At 48.4% G+C, this 27,324-nt stretch overlaps 1 pseudogene; it reads left to right on the top strand.

Moving 5' to 3' along the window:
- LOC116947347 (homeobox protein Meis1-like) overlaps positions 1-27,324 on the top strand; it is a 146,484-nt pseudogene that overhangs the window by 81,422 nt on the left and 37,738 nt on the right.

The following is a 27,324-nucleotide window of genomic DNA, read 5'->3' on the forward strand; positions in this document are numbered from 1 at the left end:
GCAGCACTATGAGAAAGCACATTCCCATCCCAATATTTTTGTATTCTCGGAATGGCAGTTGAATCAAATCAAGAGCAGAACAGAATGTTACATGATGGCTGTTTTGTGTTCCACTATACGGCATGTCAAATTTTAGTTTTCTAGCTCTTTTAGAACATTATAATTTACGTCACTCGGTCACCCAATCACGAAAGTCTATATGTATTAGATACAATCCGAAAACCTTCAGCCAGTCGGTGGGCTCAGTATTTAAACAAATTAACTCCATCTAATATCTACAGGTACATAATCACGCTTTTCTACAGTTATTGTGCAAGAATTAACATTACTATTAATTCATAATATGCATGGAGATGAAATGTGTGCCTATTAATGTGTTTGGTGGCACGAGTCGGTATTTTTTTAGCTTGCAATTAATTCACGAAGCTGAAAGAATGCACACACATTACACAATGATAGATGTTTAGCTTTGTTTTTTGAATTGATTCACATTAACATTTCAGAGCGGTCACACGCATCTGAATAATTAGTCTTTTTTTAAAGATTGTCAAATATTTTATATATTGGTAATTCACGTGGCACTGGATGCGTAATTACACCAAAGGATGACACACTGTGGGAAATTGTTTAGCATTTCAGTCGGACGTTACAATTTAATGAATTTGGGGGTGGAAGCGGCATCTCTTATGATATCAGCAGGATATCCATCTTTATTTATATATGTATAAAAGAAAATATATGAAAAGCAACAAAAAAAATTCGCCGATTTTTTTTTCTTCCCTTTCCACCCCGCGGTTGGATTTTTAACAAATTCATTAGCGGCGATAGCAGGCGATGTGAGGCTGGAATGAAAGCAGCAAGGATCTGTGGTTGGGTGGGTGGAGGGCGGGGACCAGGGCTGGGGGTGAGTGAGTGAGTGAGTGGGGAGGCGGGGAGTCGTCGTGGTGGTGGTGGTGGTGATGGTGGTGATGTGTAGCGCACTTATTCTTTCAAAACTTCCTTTAGTTAGGGGAAGAAAGAGCACAGCGGTGGGGGTGTGCACACCCAGTGGGCTAGGGTCCTGCAGCCGAGGGGGCTTGTGATGGATGCTCGCTCATTGGAATAGAAGCCCTCGCCTCTAAGCCAATAACGCGTTAATTGGGAAGCTCACGGGAAGAGACAACTGTGCAGCCGGTTGCCGGCATTTCTCACGTGCTTACCTGTCGGGAGATGCACAGGGGTGAGGTTGCGAAGGTGGAACGCTCTGCGTTAAAGCAGAAGATATATGTTGCCTACCTGTATCGCTCGTTGGGGGGTAAAGCGGTGGGCGCGATGATTAGCGCAGTGTCTTGTGAACCTGGAATCCCTGTAAAGCCTTTCGGCTGTGGTGAGAGATGGCCAAGCTGGTCCTGGAACCCAAATCTGCGCTGACTAGCGTGGTGAAGTATGGTCAATACGATCACCATGGTAACGTGAAGCCTTCAACTAGCAGCGGAATGAGAAAGGGGCTGTACAAACTATGCGTCATGTGGCTGGGTGGCACAGCAGTAGAATGTACTGCTGACAAGGTGTAGGCCCTGAGTTCACATCCCAGTTAGGGGTCAACTCAGGTACTCCTCGAGGGAGAGTAAAATTAGTACCACTTTGTGGGGAAGTGAACAGCAATTGTTCTTTCGGAGAACTCAACCCCGCCATAGGAATGTGGAATTGCCACCATTGTCTTAGGGAGCACTGACTGCCTTGCACTCAGTTCAGCAGGAAACCCACTCTGTCTTGTTTTTGTTGTGAATTAAATGGCAGACAGAGCATCCTCTTACAGCGAGCACTCTCTCTCTGTATATTCAAAATATAAACGGCGTTACTTTGTTATTGTCTGCTCTTACAGTGGCGCACGTCAAATAGAATGGAAATTGGTAAAATGTTGAAGAAGTGTCCCCCAAACACGGGCAGCTGAGTTACTTGTGAATTGTAAACTCGCTGAACCAATGCCATTTCACGTCAATAGCCTCGGCTCTCCATGTATTCTGTGTTTTTTTTATTGCCTCCCAAGAGCATTCATGTGAAGTTTATTGTGGAGAACTTTATAGTTTACAATGTTTATTACCTTGAGAAAATTATATTTAAAAATACATTTAAAAGAAACAAGTCTCCTAAATCGTGTTATCATCATCATCACCCATGACTACTCTACCGCTGCATGAGGGTTTCCCCACGCCATCACCATCTCTCACGATTCTACAATTGTAGTAATCCCCCCAGCGTGATTTCATCGCTCCATCTCCTGAGAGTGGCAGGACACCCTCGGACACGTTCCATCCCTTGGCTGCCGCTCTGTCGTCGGTCCTGACCGCAGTTCTCCATCCCCTTCTCGCGACGGGTTCTGCCCGAGCCCGCGGAGTTTCCTAAACACTTTGAACTAAATAATTGTGTCAGCCTACAAAAAGCGATGCGATAGACGCGGGTTTATGTTTCGATGTCAATACGTTACCCATATTGCAATTAAGTGTTCAATGTAAATGCATGCGAGGCTATTAGTTGCTGCTTCTAAATATATAATACAACGGTTTTTTTCCTCCCACCCCACCCCCCATTCTCCCCCACCCCTGCTCCCAACTAAGCCATGGTAAAAACGTGAGATTTCCAAGTACACAAAGAGCCCTCAGTCTCAATTAAGTGGAATACACGGGGTTCTAGTGGATTGTAGCTTTGCAAATGATGCATCATTGTGCGAGCGATGTCTATTGTGCACCAGCCACCGCTTAGGGCTTGGAGTCATGCTCAGTGCCAGAATGTTGGGCAGTTAATGTATCCAAGGCCAAAGAAATAGCGGAGCGCTCAATGCGCTCCCAAACTTGTGACTACGCGTGGTGTGGAGAAACGGTGAAATAGCCACCCATTAATCCAACCCCGGGTATCACGCTGGGACCTCTCACAGACCCAGAGGCCCCTTCGTTACCGAGTTTTGCTGATGGGCTGAGACCACCCCTGAAGCGCAGTGATGCTAAAATGTGGATAAACGGTGAATTTTTTGTTGTTGTTAATAATCAGCACCGAGGATCACTCATAAGCCATACGGAAGAAGAATGAGACCAAGGATCGCTGCGTTTTAATTGTTATTTCAGCAGAGAGCAGTTTATGGTGATGCTGCCACCCTACATACCCCTTTCGAGACAGGCAGGAGTATGTAGACGTCGCAGGAGCTAGGGTGATGTTGTAAAGTAGTTTTTTTGTGTTTTGTTCATACAATAATGCTCAGCAGCAACCCCCTCCCACAATGTTTTATTTATTTTTTTGCCATACACATCTGCCAGATTGTTCTATCATGATCCTTATTTATTTGAGAGTATATTCAAAATCGTATGCTTGTGTGTATGTTGAACTTACTTTGCACTGCATGTAGCCGGCCGTGTGAGAAAATTGAGAGTGAAGCAAGGTTAGCAGAAAAGCTCTCCGACGTGTGTTGCAGGTCGTGCTGCTCAGCGCCATGTCCGGCGTTTTGCCCCACTTGCTGGGAGCTTCCTCAGTTCACTTTCTTGAAAGCCACGTGGCACAAAGCCTTAAACTAAGATGATTCCGAGTGTCAAGCTAGAACTCTAGCTGCCTAGCTTGCGACTTTTACCCCCGCACCTCCGATTAGCACCGGTTGGCTATGTGCGGGTGAAAGAGAAGTTCAAAGTGCGTACGTACATCACTAGGCCCCAACCAACTTACAATTTCCAATTACCATATATTTATTTATTAGGTGGCACTTACTTATTCTGGCCTGCTCTGTACAAGCACCCACTTTGCGTGATTCTCTCGTTTCGCAATGTGCAAGGCATTACCGAGTGGCTTAAATTCTGCTTTTATTTTTTTTTGTACGTGCGCGCGAGGTCTGGCCGATGCTAATAGTTTCCTACTGAGTGGCCGTATTTACTCGGCAAAAGACCGGGTGGGACTGCTTAAAACAATGCGGCGACTCACAGCCCCAGACGTGTTTTGTCTGCGTTTTGTTCTGTTTTGCTGGGCCTGGGGAAAATGTTCTCCACAATCTCTCAGAGAGAGAGCGAGAGGGGTGGGTGGGTGGGTGGGTGGTTGGGGAGAGAGCAGAGGCAGTGCCACTGGCTAATTGCACCGGGCGCGGGAATGCGTTTTGTCTTCCGACAAGCTCCAGCAATTAAGGCTCCCCGGCATCGTCGCGCTGCCCACACCCGCAGAATGCAAGGTTACATCAGTCGAAAAGCGGGAGTCTGATTTCGACACGCCGATGGGCGCGACGCGGGTATGACGCGGGCGTGGAGAAAAGTGTCCAATTATCGCAGCGTTATCCTTGTTTGCGTTTAACGCGGCGGCGGCGGCGGCGGCGGCGGTGGCCTCGCGTGTGCAGCGTTTGACGTGAGGTTTCAAGGAAAGCATGACGTTACATCTTCCGGATGAAAGCGGGCCACCTGGACGGCCATTTGGGGGGGGGGGGGGGGTGGGGGGGCTCACGCAAGCGTGCACGCGATTTGGTCCATGCTGAGCTAAATGGGGTTTGAAAGAGGGAGGGAAAGGGCAGACGGTTGGATCAGTTTGAAAGTAGATCTCACCAAAAATTGTGTGTCCCGTACAAATTAGGGCCCTCCTAGAAATTGCTCATTGCCCCCGAGGGGCAGGGCACCCTGCTGGTTTAATACAGTGGTTCTCAATCAAGGGCAACGTGGTTTGGGCTTTTAAAAAAAAAAATCCTTGGGGGCGTTCGTATGCAGTCGGCTGCCTCACCACGGCATTTTCAGTCAATGTGCCTGATGATTTATTGCTCCTTGCCGCCTCCTTGTTGTGGTCTTTCCAAGTGAAGGAAGTACTGAGTGATTTTTTTTTTGACGCAGAGTCATGAGAGGATTCTTTTGCAAATTTGAGAAATCCTTTTGCGGGCCAAAGGTTCGGAAAAATATGGGATTTTTTTCGTACTTTTTTTTTTATACCGGCGTCCGCGATCCATCGATTAACATAAATTCTTCGGCTACGTGAAATAACTTTTTTGCTATGAAGATTTTTTTTTGTCCGTTGTGAGTAACGGTGTCACATGTGCCCTGCAGCCACTAGTGGCCGATACATTCACTTAAAAAATATAATAATTTTGTACACCAAACCGCGACTCTGAATTGTGCCACTTCCTTGAATCGCTGTGAATAACTAAACCTCTACTTAAACGCATCAACAGTCCATCAGCAAAATGAGAGGTAAACATTGTTACAAATTCAAATATAACGATAAATCCCCGCAATAATCAATCCACCAATGGATGAAGACCTCCCCTCTCCATGTTGATCATGAGGGGGTTTTTCCACCATTCTTCACCACGCCGGTCATTACCGGTTGGTGAATGGGATTGGTTTATTCGCCACTGAAATAATCTGTATCTTGAATCGAACTTGGGTCGCTTGGGTTCATGGCACAGAGCAGCGCGTTGACCGCTGCACCACCTCTTCAACCGCCATTTGTTACAGGAGCATCTCCGTTCGGTAGAAGGGCGGGGGAAAACATGTTTTGCTTGCCAGCAACGCTCCAGTTTTCTGAATGATGGTAGAATTCTCTCTTTCTCATTTTCGTAAGAGCGAGCGGGAAAGGGATTGACCCCTTAGTAAACAAATGGCAACGGTCGCCGGTTTGAGAGAGTATATCTTGTTTTGTTGTCGTGCGCGGATCTGAACGTTGTTCGGCCATTTTTTTTCTATTCCCGGGGCGCAGCGACCGATGGCCAAAACAAAACGTGGCATTGTTGAGATGCTCAAATGAGGGAAATGAAGGGTGGGCGATGACAATTAGCCGAGATGTTTACGTTGGGCTAATCTTATCGCCCGTGGCCGGGCAATGGCTGTTGCCGCAATCCTTTCCACTGCACTCCGGAAAAAATATGGACCCTTGGTCACTCTGCTAAAAGCATCCTGCAAGCAATGTCCGTTTATGTTTTGCTTTGCTTTTTTTTTCTTATTTTCTTTAACTTGCTTCTACACAAAAAAAAGGTGTCGGGTTCACGTAAAAATTTGCATAAATTCATTCTAATACATGGCATGGAAGCAGCTGAGTTTTTCGCAGCTTTCCTCTGTGGTTCAAGATGCAATGTCATACTCTTCCGGGAAAAGAGCTTCATTTGTCACTCTCGTTCAGATGTGCACCATCGATTTAGCTCTAAATCGCTTTCGCGACAGATTAAAATCACCACCATTGTCCATGTTCCATCCACTGCTGGATGAAGGCCTCCCCAATCCGCCGCTCACTTCTCGCCTTTCAGCCATGTAATGATCCAACTAGCGCCCGCACGTGAAATAATTTTTGCTATCACTCTCCCATCTCCTGCGTGGACGTTCGCTCGACGCAGAAGAAAAACTTTGCTTGCATTGTGGTTCATAATAAAGTTTGTTGGGTTAGATTGCATAAGTAAAAATGTATCGTAACCCTCCACCACCCGACACAGCCAACCCAAAAACCTTCATCATGAATAATATTATTCGCGAAAACCTACGTGTTAAACTGCATTGTGGCTGTTTATCAGTCGTCTTGGTTGTCAAGACGATCACAAACACGTAAAAGGTGTCCTATATAGCGACACAGTTCCCCATGGAAATAATCAGAAGAGTGGCACAACATGGAAGTTTAAACAAGCTGGCTAATGTGCGAGGAAAATCACTTACGCTAAAAAACCCAACGATGTGTATCTTTACAAAACAAAAACCCCCCAGCTTCTATTGTGCGTCCTACGTGATTTCCACGCACTGTAAACCACTCGTCGCCATCCTTCACGGAGGCCGAGGTTTGTCATTCCCCTTTTTAACGCCACGTGGCCTGCCCTAGGTCACGGCTAAAGAATGGTATCACATGATCGCGTTCATCTTTCGCGGTAATCACGAGTGCCACGGCGCAGGACTCCGCCGCGGTGTTTCAACGCTTTGCCGAACACTTATTTTCACTCCTTTAAGACGTCCACGGCGAATTCCCGCATTCATAAGGAGGGAACAATATTTCACGACTGGAGAAAATGGCAAAGGGACTGAAAGAGACAAACATTTTTTTTTGTTTAAATCACCGACATGAGCGGAATTGAGGTCTTTAGTAGAAAACGCGGCCTTTTGTTTTGAGAAATTATTTTTGGCAAAAATACGATTCTTTGTTCATCCACTGCTGGATGAAGGCTTCCCCACGTGGGAGTGTTGTCATGGGCTTGTTTGACCATACTTCATGATGGTGGTCAGTGCGAGTTGGGGAGGTGTGGTGGGGTGAATTCATGCCCGTTCTAGATTATCACTCACCACTGGTATTAGCCATTGCCAGATATCAAACTCAGGGTTCGTAGCGCGGCGTGCTAACCACTGTGTGACCGCTCCACCCCCAAATTCCCATATCATATTCACCACCGTCATCATCAGCTGTGATCTATCCACTACTGGATAAAGGCCTCTTCCGCTGTTGTCAGTGAATTACCGGGAAATGGGTTGAGGTGACACATGGTTAGACTGGCCAGAACGTGTGTAGTTGTCTGTAGAGCTGTTGCCAGAAACAAAATGGGCAACTTGCACCAGGACAAATCGGTGGATTTCACTGACATGTGAGGGGGGGAGGGGGGGTGTACGGGGAGGTTGTGGGGTTGCATCCAGCCTCGACTCTCGCGCTCGCACGCCCATGGCCTCCTCGCGTGCCGTGTCAGCTCGCACAAATCGCTCCCGTCTGACCGGGCTCAGCAAGCGGCGAATCCCTCCCCCCGGGCGCACGGTTTCGAGCCCGGCGTTTTCACCACCGGGCTTGAAACTCAATTCCACCCACCACTGCGGATGCTCGGCGCAGGTTATCTTTTACTTGGCCTATCAAGAAGATTCGAGCCCAGCAGGCTTAGAGGGGGTCAGAGACACTGAGCTTGTACTGCTGAGGTTCTGATATCGATTCTGGGTTTTCTGCCACCCGTGATTAAACTCGTTTCTCAAGTGCAGTACTGATGGTGTCAGCCCAGTGATAACTGACAGCAGAACTCCCCCCAGTCCCACCCCCCCCCCCCCCATCATATTAAATTTGGATTTGCATTTGATTTTGCTAAGCTCACATATATACACAGTTTTGGGTTTACTGTCATGGGACAATATCATAGCAGAGATTGTGAGGATTTTACGCCCCCTACTACATGGATAGTGTGGAGGGGCCAATTTGAAAGATACTTCAGAATTGTTGTGAGAAATTGTATTCGTGGGGCCATTGTGCGGCTCATGGGGGTGTACTGCTTCGTGAGATTTCTGAATGCTGCGTCTCTGGAGGCGATGCTGAGAGCAAATTGGAATGCGTTTGTCCTGGAAAAAAAATGTACGAAAAATAAATGATTAAGAGTAAAAGAATTATTTCTGAAACTATCGATTCCAAACCCGTCACGATTGTAAATGAGGGTCTCATTATGCCGTATTGGTCATGTGTGTTGTTTTTGACCATACTTCAGGTTGGCTCAATAGGGGGCTCAGTAACGGTGAATGAGATGCTGTGCTGCAGCCTCTCCCCCCGTCAAGTCCCGTATTAAAAGCTACCACAAAGGACCGGGTTTTTTTTTTTAACGAGGTTACTTTTGTGCAAAGAGTGCGGTTTCCACTTTTTTTTGCGTCGTCATTTTTGTCGTGCAGCGCCGACGAGAGCACGGCAACCCGCGGGACGCAGAGCGCGCGAGCGTGAGCGACGCGAATCGCGTTGGGCGCTTTCGGGTCGGGAATGCAGCATTTTCACTCGCCGCAAATTGTTCGCGAGCGACGCTCGACGTTTTTCTCCGTCCGCTTTGCAAGACCGAGAGGGGTGGAACCCCCGCCCCACCGGCGGGTAGAATCTTTGCTTAGACGATTCTACAAACGTGGTGAACAACTCGGTTCAGATCGGACACCGGGAACAGCAGCAGCGGCGGCGACGGCGGCGAGTTAAAGTGCCTCGATTCGGCTGCTCGTTCTGTATCTCGTTCCCCCATCAAGCTCCCATTTGTCAACGTCCGTTGCCGTCACGTTTCCAACGGGTGCATTTGGAGTTAAGAATTGTAATACATATTACACCGAGGCATACACCATATACCTGCCCGTACCTCGATATCTGCCAAAAGCCAGACCCCGCGGTATCTGATATTACGTGCCCTCTGATACGTACACGCATATGGATATTCGCTGGGGTGGTTACTGTGCTTTGTGGATTTGATATATCGACTGAACGATGGGAAGAAGAGGGAAATAAATGCCACATTCAATTATTTGCCTCTGTGTGACGTTAGGCAAATGTAAAACAAAGTAAAAGCCCTTTTGTATATCTGCTGCTGGACAAAGGTTCTTCTGACGGTCCACGAGGGGAAATTGTTTGGCCATTTTTCTCTTCACCACAAGGATCGGTTGCGGGTTGGTGAAAGCGGTGCACAGCATGGGTTCAGGTATTGCTCCCCGCGCCTGTCAGCCGTAGCCAGGAATTGAACTTAGGTCACCGGCTTCGTAGCGTGCGTGGTGAGGCCAACCGCCGCACGGCAGCTCTCCGCCCAAGCGAAGCACAGCGTTGGCAATGTGCGCAACGCCGAGCCGGGCATTGTGAGCGACCGCACGGGTGGCGTTGCTCGTATTTTGTGTCTGGTTAGCGAATTTCTCTTAAAGGGCTCTCGCAGTCACCACGCTACCCGCCACCCATGTTACACGCTCGCCAGGCCCATCCGTCACCGCACATCTACCGTAGGCAATGCGCGCATACACGGCCACCCGACGCCCCGACGCTAACTCCGTCTGGAATATGTACAATGCGGCAAATCAAGAGGCATTAAAAAAAAAACCTAAGCCTACAATCTCTTTTTTTGTGTGTGAGTATAAATGTTTGGATCACACGAAATGCATTCAGATTGATCTGCCTTTAAAAAAAGGACCTTTAACCAGCTCTCTTCTCTGCAGGTTGGAAATTTAATTTGCTTCTATCATCCACTAACAGTGGGGGGTTTTGTTTAAGCATGACAGGTCATCGCAAAACATCATCAATTACGGCTTGACAGGCCCAGGGGATGAGAGGGGAGGGCCGTGGGAGGGAGACGTGGGAGGGAAGGGAGGAGGAGGGAGAGTGGGGAGCACGGGGGGGGTGGGGGGGGATCGGGTAGATGGTCGTTGATTTGGTTGTTGGAAAGAAGGAGGTGGGAGGGTGTGGGGGTGGTGGTGGTTCGTTCGGTCTGAAATGGCTGAGGTAGGGCACGGAATGTGAGAAGGGTTGAGAGGACACGGCAGCGGCGCGGGAGGGAACGGGGGAGGAGGTGGCGGCAGGGAGTAGTCATCTGTAAATAACTTCCCGCCCGCATCCTCCTTATATTCGATCTGCGAAAGCCTTTGTGACACTGGTGACACCTCTTTACCCTCGAACAACGCCGTGGGGTTGAATGAGAGGGGTGCGTTACGCACGGTCCGGCCGGCCGGCCGGTCCGGCCCGTACGTACGCACGTGCCGGCCTGCCCGGCTCGCCCTCTCGCAACGCAGCTGCGCGGACATCCCCCCGCTGCTACGCCGGCGATTTTTTCTAGTCTTAACACGCGGCGTGAAGGGATAATAATAATACTACTACTGCTGCTGCTGCTGCCACCGCCGCCGCTACTAACAGTCCATCATCGTTCCGGCGGGTAGGTCGAACAAGTCCCGGTGACGGCGCGGCGATGACGAACAACGGCCGCGGGGGCGTTTCGCCGCGTTCGCTCACGGTCACGCGGCGAGGACAAATTTTAGGTGTTTGGTGAGAAAGAAAAAAAACCTTATTCTGCACCTCGTCGGGGGACAGGTTTGAATTTCAATTAATCACGGCGCGTCGTTAGACACATTGACGTCAGCAGCGCGCGTTCGAACAGATGCAAGGATTCATACGAACGCGTGGGCTGATTATATTTCCTGCGAATTCAGCTTGGGGGAAGCCTTCGTATAGCAGTCGATAGGTCATGGTGTGATGATGGCGATGATCATATGAGGACTGACGATGGAGGACGGATCCGATCGTTAGCGCACTACCCGATGAACCCGTTGATCTGAGTTTGATTCCCGGCCACGGCTGACATCGGTGGCGAGTGATATCCGGATCGGTCCTGGCCACTCCATCCCCCTTCACCAACCCACACACCGGCCACAGTGGTGAAGTATGGTCAAACAACCGACGTGGATTGCGCAATTAAATAATTTTTGTTAATCCACTTCCCACTCAGGTTGTCCTTGTTCATAGCACAGTGAACGAACAGACGTGCCACTTTTATTCTTGTAAACATTTATACAGTATATAATATTCATATATATGTGGGAATTGTTATATTTTTCAGAAAGATCTATTGAAAGAAATTATACGTAATTATACTCTCAATGTGATAAGTGTCCACAATAAACTGACACCAACATTTCTGGCTCATGCACAAGTCCTACGTTTGTGTAATAGTCATGTAATGTAATAGAGTAAAGCACATTAGGCGTCAAGATTATTCTACTGAAAAATGTAAATGCTTTGTGCGAGTGTATTTATTGGTTAATATCCATTGTGAAATCCTGTTTACCCGCCTTGTATTTTTTTAAAGCAATATATATCACTGTCGACGTAACACAAACACGTGGCGTACGATATTCATGGGTACAGTACAGGCGTAGTGACGCGTGCCCTCTTGCACGGACGTTTCACGTTTTGGGAAAGATTTATATAATACCTGTCTTATGAGGATCCGCACGTAATAGGGCGAATTTGAATGCTGCCAACGGGGCATTTGACACTTGACACAGGGAGTCTCAGGAAAAGGATTCACGCACGTGAGATTCGTCTCTTTTGGGACTCATCAGCGTTTGCTGCGCTCCGGTTACGGAAAGGTTACCCTGGAGTACGTCAAGCAAGCGCGGCTTCCCTGTCTCCGTGCCTTAAAGGGACACTTGCTCAATGTCTCTGAGAGTTTATCCTGAAGTACTCTCTTTCCGGCTCATGCTAAAGTGCCGCGTCTATAGGGAGAACGTTTTCTCAGCCACTGCACATATGGATTGCCGATTTGAGGCCGATGTGGTCAGCCGGACCAGCAGACGTTTGTCTGTGTCACGTAAATATATTTATTTTTTTAGCAATCGCGTGGGCTGCGGAAACTGAATATGCCCTCCCAATAGGGTGTCCGATCATCGTCATCAATATCAATGACAGCCACGATCAATCCACTGCTGGATGAAGGCCTCCTCAATCCACCACCATCTCTCACGCTCTTGTCATGTAAATAACAATCCATCTGGCACCCGCGCGCGTGCGCGAGCTGGTTTCATCGCTCCATCTCCGCTGTGGAGGTCCGCTCGGCTGCGCTCCTCTCCCTCGGCTGCCACTCCGCCGTTAGTCTCGACCGCGGGCGCTGTCACTCTCCCGTCTCTCGGGTGCGTCTGTCGTCCCGTAGCCTCAAGCAATTTGGGTCAAAGTGCAGGACGCACCTCCGACTAGCACGGTTGGCTACGTACGGTGCGAAAGAAGTTCAACACAGTACATCCATGCTTGAAGCGGCCGTCTAGATTTCGCCGCCAGTTTCTTTTTGACGTGATCCGTGGTGCCGTGGCCTGGCGATGACGAGTCCTGAAGGAGTGCCGGAGTGGGTACCAAATTGCGTCGGTCCTCGGTGTTTGTAACACGACCACCACCACCACCAACACCACCACCACCTCCGGCCTCCTAACTGCGACTCTTAACCCAAACATTTCACCCGACGACCGCTGCGCGCACGACTGCAAGGGAAGTCGGGAACCTTACACCCGACGTGAGACGGCGCGCGCCTTCCCGCAAGACTCCTCTCTTTGTTTGCCCGAAACCCGCCGGCCCAGCTCGTCGGTGCAGTGTGACCCATCGCGCAGAAAGGAAATCCACATCGACAACGTACGACAATTAAATAGACACGCGCTCTCACGTACACGTACGTACGCAGCCCCCCCCCCCCCCTCACCAACGTCCACGAGCACATCACGTGCCGACACGAACCCTGCAGAAGACAATTAGGTGCTACATATTCTTAGTTTTGCATTTGAGAAAAAAGGCTCGTCCAATGAATAATGTAAAAATTAGCATAGCCCATCCAAAAATAACACAACGCGGAGGCACCGTGAATCATATCAGGCACGCGGCGAGTGAATTGCATGCCTCTCCTGCTGTTTTTTTTAATTTTGGTTGTTCATTTCGGGCGTATAATTTTTCCCGCCTGCGCGCGAACATGGTTGGAACCCTTAGAGCGGATAATGAAATGCTTGTACGTGTTAATTAAGCCTTTCGGGTGATAATGCAAGCCTTTTTTTTATTTCTTCTGCTTTTTGTTCCAAAAGGCGCTTCTTTTGCTCGGGACAATCTCGCTCGGGTTAGGGCAGTAATTAGTTCATTGCACGTGGAGTTGCATGTGGCGATTAGCCATGAATGGGTGCGAGCGCGACGCTTGAGGGATTCTGGGCCCAGCAACCGCCACCACCACCGTTTTTGTTGTTGTTGTCAGCTCCAAAACATTTCTTATCGTGTGCCACCGCTGCCACCATCACCACCGCCACCACCGCCACCACGGCCATCGCCACTGCTGTTCTCACATGCTTTGGTTACGTTAGGATTTTTTTTTTATTTCTCGCGAGGCTGTTAAAAAAAAATCCACGGAGATAATTGCTCGGTCCTCTCCTGAAGTAGCCTGGTCGCTCATTACCGCAATCGCCCCTCAATTATGCCTGCAAATGAGCTCCGTGGGCCACGATCGCGCATAATGGCAGAGGACATTCAGAAAAACCGGGGGGCGCCAAAGAGGGAGGGAGGAGGCGAGCCCCGAGCATCAACTTAACGCCAACTCTCAACATCTAGGAGCATCCCCCCCACCGTCCGTCCACCTACCCACCCACCCGCCCGCTCCCTTAATGCCCTGATCTCTCATTCGTCAACGCTTTGATAGGAGGAGAAGGGCCACTTAATTTGAAAAAAAAAAGTGCTTCAAGCAAGCCGGGCTAATGGGCACAGGGAGAGCGGTGTTTGTTTGCAAATCAAGTGCGTCGATGTTTTTTTTGGCCTGCGTCAAACAGCCTCGGACGTGTGGACGCGTTTGGTATAATTGACTCTGCGACTTCCCCGAGCTGTTTGCGAAATGTGTCGCGTGTTTTAAGTTTACATAAAAAAGGGGGGGGAAGACAATAAAGGAGTATGCATGTGTTATAATCGAGGCGATGCACTGTGTCTACGGCAACGCTGAAATATCTCGGCCGCAGGAGCCCAGGAGATCGGAGCGTGCGCCGAGGAGCAGTGATGAGACGGCTCGAGATGCGTCGTGGTAGAGATGCGTCGTGGTAGAGACGCGTCGTACTGCCAAGCTATTAACGCAACGTCTACTCAGCGCATTGATCGGATTTCACGCAGGGTGCGCTTCATCTGTGTGGGATTTCCCCTGGTCCGGCGATCAAGCCCTCTGTAAAAACTGAAATGTGAGCAATTTCTAAAGACTGTTGAGATTGATTTCGATGTAGTTTATGAATGTATTTATGTATAATAATTGATCATTTAACTGTTGTTTTAAAAATATAAGAAATATCACGGGGCAGTACAACAAAACCCATTTTTTCGTAATGTACTTCTATTAGATGTCTATGCTCCCCTGCCTTTCGCCAACCTACACTGACCAGCGTGGTCAAGTATGGTCAAACAATCCCTGTGACCCGCATGGTATGGGGAGGCCCTCAATCAGCGGTGGATTGACAATGGTGCACTTTCGATTTAAAGCTTTCGTGACTGCAAGGATTCATCTTCTTTGGTTCTTTCGGTAAAGTCACGTAGAATGAGAATAAAATAATAAAATAAAACAATTAAATTCTCACGACGTTTCGGCCACAACACAAGTAGCCTTCTTCCGGTGAAGGAACAAAACAAAGCTCTGTCGTCCCGACAGTTTTGTTCCTTCACCCGAAGAAGGCCACTTGTGCTGTGGCCGAAACGTCGTGAGAATTTTATTGTTTTATTTTATTATTTTATTCTCATTCTACGTGACTTTACCGAAAGAACCAAAGAAGAAAATGGTGCGCTTGTGAAAGACAGACGTCTGAGTACCCACACTTTACCCCACCACACACGACTGGCCAGCCGTCGACTAACTGCGACGACCCCAGCTTGTGCTTCCAGTGCAGGGGCCAGAAAACAAAATAACAAGAAGAGACATTTTTTTTCGAATTCTGTAAAAAAAAAAAAACCCAATATTTCAAGAGCTGTAACGCAACGTGAATACGAGACGGTGTGCTGGTCCTTAATAGATAACGTGTCACGAAGCAGCAGTCCTTCAAGATCCGCAGGTTGTCGAGCCGTGTTCTCGGTAGGCAGAAGCAGTGGGGGGGGGTGGAGGGGTGGGTTTAGAAACTCGCCCCCCCATTGCTTCAGCAGCCACGGCGGGAGTACGAATCGAACCGGTGAGCTCTTGATTACCAGGCCCGCCAGTGCTCTATAACCGTTAAAGCGCGACAGCGTCTCCCACGAACGTGCTTACGCAGACGCTTAATAATTTTGTGCTATGTGTGCCTCGTTTGTCGCTCGGCGGAGCGAGGGGTTTTAGTTTTCAGCGACTTTAGAGCGCAAGCGGCCAGGTGGTGCGTGCACGCGGAGAACGCGGGAGAGGTGCGATCAGGCTCGCCTCCTTTTGTATCGCGTCGGCCGTGTGTACATCTTCGTTTCTCATATTTCCTAAACAAAACCATGGCAACAACTTAGCAATATCCCTTAAAGGCTGGAAATGGCATGAATCGTTTCCCTTGGGTTTTATCTTTTATTTAAGCTGTAGGCATCACCACGTTCCCAAGCCATTGCTATCAGTACTTCTCGCTTGCAGATCTTGGAGGCTGATAGCAGGGGCCGCGATGATAGATGCGTTTTATCACATCGGAGATTCCATTCTGAAACTCTGGGGTGGTTTCAGGGTTGAAGGGAGGGGGGGGGGTACGATGGAGGAGTGGGTGGGGGGCAGATTGGGGCTTTGCAGGGAGTGAGAGTGGTGGGGGGGGGGGGCGATGGTGGGAGGAGGAGGAGGATGGGGTTGTGGTTGGAGAAAGAGGTTGGGGCAGGAGACAAAAGGTTACCTCAGGATTGGCGCGCGACGGGGACACTCTATAACGTTGCACCCGCTCCGTTTCCACGATGGCCCGCGGTGTATGTGCGTGGCACGTCGGGGATTTCCGACTGACGCTACCTATCCTGGCGAACTCCGCTGAAATGGCTGAAGTCATTTAGCGGCGCACTGCGGGGATCGGGGAATGAGTGTGACGGGAAGCAGCGTTCACGGGTGAATTTAGCCGGAAAAAAATTCGAGATTTTCCCACATCCATAAAGATAACTGAGGGGCAGTGTGAAACAAAGTAGTGGTAGTTGAGGGATTTATTTTTTAGGCTATTTTTGTGTTGTTTTGTCTTGGGCGGAGAATACAAATGTATGAAAACAGGAGTGCTTTCAAGTAATTGTTTCATTATTGAAGGTTTTTATTTTTATTTTACTCAGTGTCATCCCATGGGAACTATTCATATGCCAATTTACAAACCTGTTTCTCAGGAAACATTTGTATGTTGAACTTCTTTCGCACCGTACGTGCTGGGGGACAACAAGCCGAACACAAACATATAATTCGAATAGTCTCTAACTGTTATCCATTATCTTTCTTGCCTCTCTACGTGCTATTAAGACGGACCATTGCCTAAAACGTGGCATATTATATCTATATATTTTTTAAGGCCAACAGTGTTGCTGATGAATGTGTTGTTATTTGTGTTACTTGTGTTCGTCCACCACTGCCAATGCAGTGTGACTAAATATTTTTTTCCCTTGCAATAGTTAAGGCACGCGTGCTTTTGCTTGTTTACATCGCTTTATTGCTGGAGAATATTCAGAACAAGTTGAATCGCTGGTCTCGTGTGCAGTCGTCTGGGTCCTGTCCAGCTAAAAACATTATTACTCACTAGGGGAGTGAATTAATATTAAACCAGGCATAGAGAATAGAGTTCCTCATCTTAAAACCCATGGCTTAATTGTACTTTATTTTTCTGCATCATTGGCCAAAGTAATGTTTTTATTACATTTTTCCACACGCTTTATTACAATGATTTTTCGAGTACCGTCGACTGTTATTCTTAATTTTGAAGGCGCTTATGTGTCTTGTAATATTTCCTGCGTGTTTTACACGTGTTATCGTCTGTAATAATCAGCTGCCAATAGCCAGTATTAGCGCTGGGGCTCTTCGTGTTTTATTACGTGACGCCGTCTTTATGCTACCGGTTGTACGCGACCGTGGGACGTACTCAATGATGATCATCGTCGTCAGCTATGATCGTTCCACTGCTGGATGAAGGCTTTCCTAGGCTGTCGCCATTTCTCATGGGTGTGCAAAGGAACAACCCACTTAACACCCTGCACACGAGCCCAATTCTTCGCTCCATCTCCGCGGTGGACGTGCTCTCCAGTGCGCGTACGTTCCTTCCCTTGATTGTTACTCCACCGTTAGTCTCGACCACCAGCCATCGTCTATCCGACTGAATGTCTTTTAGCCCAGCGCACTTCCTTTTCGTAACTGTTAGAACAGTGTCTTTAACATGCGTTTGTTCTCCAATCCACGCGTTCCTCTTTCTGCCTCTCTATTTCGAATACACACATTGCCAATTGTTAGGCAATTGAAAGGATCGCCCACCACATTGTGTAGTTTATCCCAGTCTGCGGACGGTGAGGTTCAACCACCCACTTGAGTATTCGACTGTCAGAGTCGTTAGCTTTTGGTGTTGTATGAAATGCAGGCACATTCGGAAGGGAAACAGATATTTAAAAAAAAAAAGCATTGGACCCATTTTTTGGGGGGTTTCAAAAAGATGGATTAAATAACAACTGTGAGAAACGTCCTTCCTTTGAAGTTCGCCTCTCGGTTTGATAGTACACTGTATTCAATTACCGTAATGCAATGTTACGCAGATACTGGTAGTGACACGTGAGATAAAATCATCCAGTTGAATTATTTGTTTCATATCAATGGTCGCTTTGTCTTATATCACTATACAATGCCTCGTTAAAGTAACTCAATATAGTGCGGTATCACTGCAAGCTTCCACGTTATATTTCTTACATTTTTTTCCACTTGGCTATCATTTTAATGCATTTTAACAAAGACCTCACAATTTTACTTTTTTTCTATCACTGGATTTGTGAATAGTCTAGAATGTTCCCCTGCTCCCCGTGCTGTTGACTCCCTGCCACTGATAAAGTTTAGGCTCAGGAGGATACCTTTCATTTCTCTGCCGACGGCTGACTGCCTCTTTCAATAAAATAAATACACCCGCTGTTTCTAGACAGTGTCTTGAGATGCGGTTGAATTTAGACGCTGTATGCAGCCGAAAAGCGTTTTACCGTGTTCGTGCAAATGCACAATACATTGCTTGTTAAAAAAAGAACATGATTCCACTTTGTTTTGACCTTATGCGTATGGGTGTGCTTGGACACACGTGTGTATGGGTGCAGGAGTGTATCTATATATATGCGCGCGTGTGATTTTTTTCTATTAAGATAAATAACAGAGATACCCCAAGTGTTTTCTGACAGATATCAAACGTATTGACAGGTATCTGACACGCGGTTGTAAAATCCAACTCCAGCGATTAATATCTACTTAAATCCTATCATCGTACAAACTCCAATCCCATCAGGATTTTTTTTACTTACTATAAAATCATGAAAAAAAAGTTCTTATGTAACAATGTCATTTGCTGGGGCAGGCTCTCCGACGAATTCTCCCTCACGCGCTGATATGTTGACTTTGAACAGTGCGGTTTATGATCGCTCAGCGCCGCGTGGCGCGATACGTACGGTGAACTTGTCTCGCGCCGCACGCAGCCAACCTCCCCCCCACCCCCGCACCTCCGATGAGCGTGGCTGGCTACGTAGGGTGCGAAAGAAGTTCAGCGTACAAGTACGTACGTACAGCGCGGGTGCGCGGTGGCTTGAGCCAGGGCTGCGAGGCCACAGACGTCCTGCCCTCGATGGTCCCGGCACGGCTGCAGCCTGGCCCCGCTACAAGGGGAAACACATCCTGGCCAGACAGCTGACACCCGAGTCACAAGCCCCAGGTCTCGGTGGAAATCTGCTGCGGCAGAAATAACAAAAAAAAAGCACACAATTTAGAATCGTCCCCACGCTCCCCAACGAACGTTGGGTGCGCCGCTCATTTGGCTCGGCCGTTGCGAGCCAGTGGCGGAGGGTGCTCATTCCTATTGTAGGAGCCGGTCTCTCCATGGGACTTCTTAGTTGGTGAAGGGCAGTCACTGGTGATTGATGCTTGTTTGGTTGTTTCAGCCAAAGTGAGGATTTGAACTTGTGTAGCTCGTTATTGAGGGTCCTGCTGTTTTATCTCGGGCTGCCAGTAAATCGTATTGTGATATGTAAACCACTGCCCTACCTCTCGCCATGTGTATTACACATGTGAATCGTTTAGTCAATGTCCCATATATCATTCAGACTTTGATAGGTAATTTACAGCCCTTTGTCAATCCATTGCTGGGTTAAGGTCTCCCCACAATGCATCAATTATGGCGATTGTTTGGCCATACTTCACCTTGCCGGTCAGTGTTGGTTGGTGAAAACGAGTGGCCCAGGACCAGATTGGATATTGTTCAGCACTTCTGTTAGCCTTGGTGGGGAATTGAACTCGGGTGGTCAGGTTCAGAGTGCAGTGTGTGTGTGTGTACCGCTGCACCACTACTTCGCCACTATGTGATTAGTGCCCTGCAACGTTTCGCAAAGCCTCTTGAGATGCAGTTGCTTTTAGAAGCGGCGTAAATTTAAATTGTTATCGTTGTTGTGGCGTGTAAATAAATATGTTTAGATGTGTGAGAAGCCACTAAGGTGTGTAAGTCGGCTTGTAGTAGACTGCACCGTACATTGTCATAAAACTTCTCCAGCCAAATCTGTGCCTTTAAATGGAAAACATGTTTGGAGCGGCCTGCAAAATATTATGCTGAATTGTTGCTTCAGAGTCGAATTTATTATTACCAGCAAAAACAACTGTCTCTATGGTGTTTCACATCTTGCATTAGATCTATTTCGCTCTTACTGTTTAGTCTAGATGAGCACATGCGAACAATCAACTATTCTCCGTGGCATTTTGCGCGAGGATGTTATTTTTTTAAATGTGCGCGCATCAAACGAGTCGCCCCCCCCCCCTCCTTTTTTTTAAACATTCCTTAATCCCCTCCGAACGAACGAGCGATCGACCGAGCATTGGCGGCAAGCGCCCGTATGGGATTCCGGGATTCCTTCGCCGTCTTCCAGCGTCATAGCAGCACTCGCTCCCTTCCTCGAACCGGCCAGCCAGCGAGCCAGCCAGCCAGCTTGCACGCGTGTGTCATCACGGCCCGAGGGGGAGAGAGCCTCGCACATGGCCCCCCGGAGTTCGTACCGCGTGAGACGTGAGACGGACGGTGGGTGGGGGGGGGGGCCTTTCACAGGGGAGCAGAAAGAGCGGAGAGGGGATCGTTTGGCGGCGGGAGGGAGGGGGCGGGGCTGGTGGTGGCGTGGGACGGTGGTGGGGAGGGGTAAGAGCACGGGATTCTGGATTACATGACTGCATGCTGATGGCCGTTAGCCAGTGGGGTCCCATTCCAAACATCGTGGCGCAGACGCAAAGTGACAGACGTCGAGCGGCTGGGAGAGACGGCAACGTTCCGTGGATTTGCGCAAATCCTCCCGCGAAAGAATCTCATCAACAGCCTCGTCATTAACACCACCCCCGAGCAGAAAAGAAAAAACACAGCGGGCTAATGTGCTGTGCGATGGCTCTTCTCCGGACCAGAAAGAGGAGTGAAAGATCGACTTGTTGTATTTGGACAGCGCGCAATGCCACGCATGTCCACTTTCTTTAAAAGCTGAAATAACAACAAAATGCCACCGTTGTTAGACGTATGCAATCGATTTAAAGAGCCAAATGGTCTGTGAATACAGCTTCTATTTCAAGATGTGCTCAGAACATGAATGGTTGCATCGATGAATGAACAATTAGTGGTTTGCGTAGCTGTTAAAAAAAAATGTTATGCATTTCAGATTTAACATTTGAAATGTCCGCATCTCTGAATGGGCAACGTGGCACCCAGAGGCAACATGTGCGCACGTTTGTCTGCTTTGATTGCGTTCGCGCGCGCTCGTGCGTCCGCATGCGCGCGTAATAGGCACTCTCTAACAGCGCCTTCGCCCCCGATAGTTTAAACGTGAAAGTAAACGGGGCTGAAGTGGTGATCCTTGCCCTTCCGCGCACTTTGCGAGTGCGCTCGTGAGCGGCGCGTGTACGTACGCGTGTACGTACGCGTGCGTGCGTGCGTGCATCTCCGTGTTCCCGCGCGCCCTCGTGCGCGTGCTTCAATGCGAGCACGATGACCGCCGCCCTCCCCCCGAATCGTCGACGCATTATGCACAACATTTACTTTGCCTTCACTCACGGTGGCGGTCTTCGTGTTCAATTGGCTGATACAAAAAAGGGACGCGGCTCCTAAGCCACGCGGTAAATCGGGGGGACTCTGTAATGTAGCGGCCGGAGCGGCCCCCTAAGCCTGCGTTATTGTTCCCCACTCGCCACCCCCCCTCGATTGCTGCAGCCTACCATTTGTTTGATTGCCTGCGACGGTACAATTCAGCACTTCGGTGATACGATTTGCCACGAAGAAACACGCTCATCTCTCTCTCTCTCTGCTTTGCATTTTTCGCGGGTTAGTTCCACGTCACGTGCCGCTCTCGCGCGTATACCACGCGCCGCCGCATTAATTTATATTTAGGTTTTACTCTTCAGCCTTGCGCTTTTACCTTGAGCGTTGATATATTTGTTATATTTCACCTCTTCCCACTACAAACCCGCCTGCCCTTTATTGTATCGTTACAAGCGGCGGATGGCACCATTTGTGTAAATTAAGGAATGCTTGGCCTTTGCAGTGGTACAACTTGCCTGGGAGAATCTGGCATTAACATTTAGCAAATAAATCTTCTTGGGTGTCAGCTATTGGGGGAAATAAGGTTATCGCGGATGTTCCGTGCATTAAGACGGGCGACAGGCTTAGAGTGGCTAATGCGATTACAATTCCTTTATTATTTTTAATATGGAATCTCCGCCGTAGTATTATATTTCAAACCCGTCGCGTGGCAACGTGGTTTGTCAATGAATTTCCAATTCTGCGCCCACAAAGCCCCCCCCCCCAACCCACTGCTACCCCCCCCCCCGCCTTCTGAACGATGGCCACACTTTACGTAAGCGATGCGACTCCTGCGTTCTTTTAAAATAAATAAGCGCTGCCACCGTCATAAAGCCGAAGGTCCTTCGGAGTGAAATACTGCGTCAGACGCGCCGCGGTGCTTGGGTACGCGGGGATGGTACGCGAGGACAGTAGGCGGGGATGGTACACGGGGATGGTAGGCGGGGATGGTACGCAGGGATGGTACATGGGGATGGTAGGCGGGGATGGTACATGGGGATGGTAGGCGGGGACGGTATGTGGGGGACGGTACGTAGGGGATGGTGCGCAGGGATGGTACATGGGGATGGTAGGCGGGGATGGTACATGGGGATGGTAGGCGGGGACGGTACGTGGGGGACGGTACGTAGGGAATGGTACGCAGGGATGGTACATGGGGATGGTAGGCAGGGACGGTACGTGGGGGATGGTACGCAGGGATGGTACATGGGGATGGTAGGCGGGGACGGTACGTGGGGGATGGTACGCGGGGATGGTACGCGGGGATGGTACTCAGGGATGGTACGCAGGGATGGTACGCAGGGATGGTAGGCGGGGACGGTACGCGGGGATGGTACATGGGGATGGTAGGCGGGGACGGTATGTGGTTGGTTGCCGGCGTCGAGTGCCAAAACAAAGGCGTGGAAGCCGAGAGGGCTTCATCCGAGGGCGGCGATCGGTTGGAGGGGCACGGGAGGGAAGTGGCTGCAGAAACCCAGAGGCGTTTTCTGATCTCCGCCTCCGCCAAGTCTCGCCCTCGTGATAACAGTAACAGCGTCGCGCCACGGCCCAAGCTGAGACGGGGTCACTTTGTCCAGACGTCCGTGTTTATTGACTCGTTTGCCCCCTCAAAGGGGGATTTCTAGACAGCGCAAGGCGCGGCTGCGATCACGGGAGATCGGTCCTCCCATCATGCCTTGCTTGTCACGCGCGTAACTTCGATAAACCGCGTGTGTAATGCACACTGCCTTGTTTGTGACCACTAAATCAAAGGAGTAAATAATTGTGGTGATATAGATTTTAAACAATAACAGGACATTGAGACGACCGTATATGATCTCATCCTTGTTAGCAATCATCAGTACGATATAGCCAACATTGCCTACTGCCACCTTACGCCTCAAGGGCTTGACGTGGGTAAGCCGTCACTGATCACTGCTGGGACAGTTTGCCACAGACTAGGTTACAATAAACCAAATCTGACACTGTACAGAGTGGAAAGAAGTCACCATCTTGCACGCACTTTTGTGTCTGACTGGTTTCTCATGGTTTACAGAAAGTACGACTGCGTAGTTTTTCACGGTTGTGGTGTATAAAGACGGTTACCGCATCACGAGCTTTGAGATGTGCTTCTGCGGCCGTCTGGAATGCTCCTCCTTCCGACATAACGACGTCACTGGAGCTATGCACTTTTAAATGTAGATTGAAAACTCCGATTATCACGGTTGGCTACGTACGGTGCAAACGAATTTCAACATATATAATACACACGCACAACTCTGCGACGCGCATTTCAGTGTGTACCGCGTGTCGTCTGGCACGAGGCCCCAACCTTTCGCCGGGAGCAACATCGTTCCCAAAAGAAGAAGCTCTCAGCTCGTGGGAGCGTGAAGTCAGACATAGTACCGAGCTACAAACAGGCGGTTTCAACCCAAATACACCGGGGATCAGCTGCAGAGCATTTGATGGAGCTAAGCAGTGAGGAATAAAAGTGGAATTAATTCGTAAAGCAACAGGGAGCGCAAAAGCTTTTTCGACAAAGTGAACAGCATCTGCAGGGGAAATTCTATGTTTCGTGTAATACATTGAAGGAAAGAAAGTATCTAAATACAAGAAGAGTAGTGTACTTTTGCTGTATAATTGCAGAGGGGCACTGAAGTGGGATAGAAAAGAGTGTGATCAGGAAATGTAATGGAAAACTTTCAATGTGCAGTTTAAATTAAAAGTGCCGAAGAACCACTGCGCAACACGGTGATGATACTGGCCTAAATGTACGTCAGATGTGTGCAGATTTGAGGTCAGACAAACAAAAAAACGACAGCATTGTAAGCACAATTGCTCCACGAGAACATTACATTGTAAATGAGGGAATAATTACTGTAATAAAATTGCTATCCTCAATTGTGGAGATACTTTCGTCCAGTTGTAGATTTTCCCAACGAAACCATCCTTCCCTTGTGACCAGTTAGCGACGCTGTAAAGTTAAATAAATCTAATTAAAAATAAGATAAGAGCAAAATGCCCTTTGCTAAGTGTGTGCATTTCAACAATGGGGTGTGATGAAATTTGTAAAAAAAAAATGATAAGAAGCGATAATATGCAATGAAAATGAAAATAATGCAAAGGCAGCTCGTTTTAATTATTTCCAACAGCGGAAATCACAGAGCTGTCATCACCTTCTTGGGCTAATCTTTGTGACAATTAAAAAGAGTGTGATGAAATAATAAATAAATTCCCCCCCTTTCTTTTTTTTTGCACCGCTGAAAATTTCAATAGCTGCGCACAGAAACGTGCGTGATGCATCGCTCGGTAATTAATTCCGCGGCCTAATGGGATGCCTCGTGTATTCTCCCCAACCCTTGTTCCTTTTTTTTTTTTGCTGCGTTACATTTTTCAGCACCCATACCCGTCAGAAGAACAAAAGAAACAACTTGCGCAGGACACCGGATTGACCATATTACAAGTCAACAACTGGTGAGTGCCACGTGCTTCATCAGTGGCGACCGCAACACTTTCCAAACGTCCCCAAATCCCCGGATTTTCCCCCGGCTTATTCTTACGCCTCTGCGTCTGTCCGTTGGGATGTGCCGCTGCTGCCGCCGCCGCCGCTACCACGGCGGCGTGTGTCGGATGGGGCTGGGGAAGACGAGCGTTCCTTTGTGCCAAGTTCAGAATTGCGGCGGCGGCGGCGTCGTTCCATTGTGGGCGAGCGAGGGGTTAAGGCGCGATAGCAAACTACCGACGTGAAAAACTGCAGAGACCGTGTGGTCTCACGGAGCCATCATTGTGTGTGTGGCTAATGTAGTTTTTTTTTTTCCACGTGAAATTCATGCCTCTGATTATAAGCACCAGTCTTTGGCTTTTGCTAGTTATCTCGATTCATTACAGAAAAGAGGTTCCTATCTGGTCTGTGCAGGCGGACAATGCCTGAGGGATTTGTCCAAAGCTTTATCCCGCGCTTAGCAAGTCACCGGACAGCATTTTTTTTCTCTCTCTCTCTCTCTCGCTCGCTCGCTCGCTCCTTTTTCTTTGTAAAAAGCTTCTCTCTTGCTTTTTGCTTAAAAGTTTCTTGGTAAGCATGTTGGACGCTTGTGGTTCCGATGACAACTTAGCACAATGGGCTTCACTTGTGTAGTTAAATTTAACGTCAAGGCGTTGTGGTATCGTCGTTTTGTAATAATTACGATTTCTTAATAATCACGTGTCAGCAGAAGTGGCGCGTGATGCTCTTGGGTGTGTACTCAGCCCTCGGCTTTCTTTTGCTCAATTCTTACAATGCATTGTGCTTACAAAGCCTGCTGTTAATATAAGCATCCCAGCCATGGTGTATGATGGAGTGGACCTCTATTACTTGAGCGCAATGTGACCAAAATCCACTCTGAAAAGGACTCCACTTCACTAGCACCTGAAAATCAATTGCAGGGTCATGTTCAGAGACTAACTAAAAAAAATAGAAAGTAATCAGAGTGAAAGAAAATTTCACAGCATGGATATAAGTAAGCACATTGGGTGTTTTATCCAAATTTTAGCACAAACACTATTTGGAATGCAAGGAATAAGTGAACTACGCAATACGTATATAATATGATTTGTTAGTGAGAAACTATTAATCATAAATAATAACATTTTTAATGACAATATAATTTACAGCCCTTTGTCACTCTAATGCTGGATGAAAGCCTCTCCACACTGTGCAAGACATGGGAGTTATTTGACCATACTTCACCACACTGGTCAGTGCAGGTTGGTCAAACGGGGAGCGGGGCCCAGAGTCGTTTCAGATATCACTGACCACTGACGTTCGCTATGGCCACGAATAATAATTAATGTGACCATGTTCATAGCACAGAGTTTAAACAGCTAAACCACCACCAATCTCACCCTCAACAAATATTACACCCACCGATTTGATATTATCAAAGCTTTGAATTCGTCAGTGGTCTAAAGATCACACTGAGGTTTGATAACGCATTTTGTTCAGCAATGGGACCTCAAACGACCCATATGTGTTTTATTGCTTTAAAACGTAGCGTCAAGTTGTACGTGATAGGCATGTACACACCAGAACCAGTTTTTTCGAAGGCCCTCTAGCGCATTGACCTGTAATTCAATTCTGCACTCAGAGCTCTGCAGGAATCCTGAGTTGGTGGTTGCCAGTGATTTTAAAACAACCTTCAGGTATGCTAAATGCACAGGGCCCTCCTCTGACCCCCGTCACCCCGAAAATGCGCTCGCAAAATTCTCCTCGGGGTCAGAATTACAGTAGTGCTCTGCCCTTGCATGAAGGAGTTGTGGGCTTAAGGCTAAGAACGTCAAAGTATTCTCCCTCTTCGCTTTGACATTTTCTCTGCCGTGCATCAGATAGAAAATGTGTCCCAAAAAAATTAAAGAATGTCTCTTTTTTTCGTTAGCATCACACACACACACATTATTAGATATATAAAACTCACGAAATGTGTTTACTGCTGTCTGTTACACCGTCAATAGTGCTGTTTAATTGTCGCCCACTTGGTGTTTTGGGCCTTTGTTCAGCAATTATGATTTTGTTTAAGTCAATCCACTGATGTGCTGGACTAAGGTACCTCCCCCCCTCATGTCACATCAGTCATCGGAGTCGTTTTATCCATACGTCGCCACGCTGTTCAACGCAGGATGGAGCAGTGGAGGTGGGTGCGGAGGGGGGCAGAGGATGGGCAAGACTTCTTCAGTCCGGGACTTGGCTCAACTCAGACTTAAACGAGTACCTGGTGCGGTGTGTGAACACCAGCAGTGGGGGGGGGGGATACAGGGCTGGGCGGGGCATGTTGCTGGCCATAGCACCACCTCATGCACCGTGACAGCCTCAATAGCACGATAGGCTACACACCTTGTGATTGGCTTCGTACGGCGCGAAAGATGTCCAACATACACGCAT

Source organism: Petromyzon marinus, chromosome 29 (genome assembly GCF_048934315.1).
Source record: "Petromyzon marinus isolate PM22_M1 ecotype Great Lakes invasive population chromosome 29, UKy_Petmar_22M1.pri1.0, whole genome shotgun sequence".
NCBI classification, from domain to species: Eukaryota; Metazoa; Chordata; class Hyperoartia; order Petromyzontiformes; family Petromyzontidae; genus Petromyzon; species Petromyzon marinus.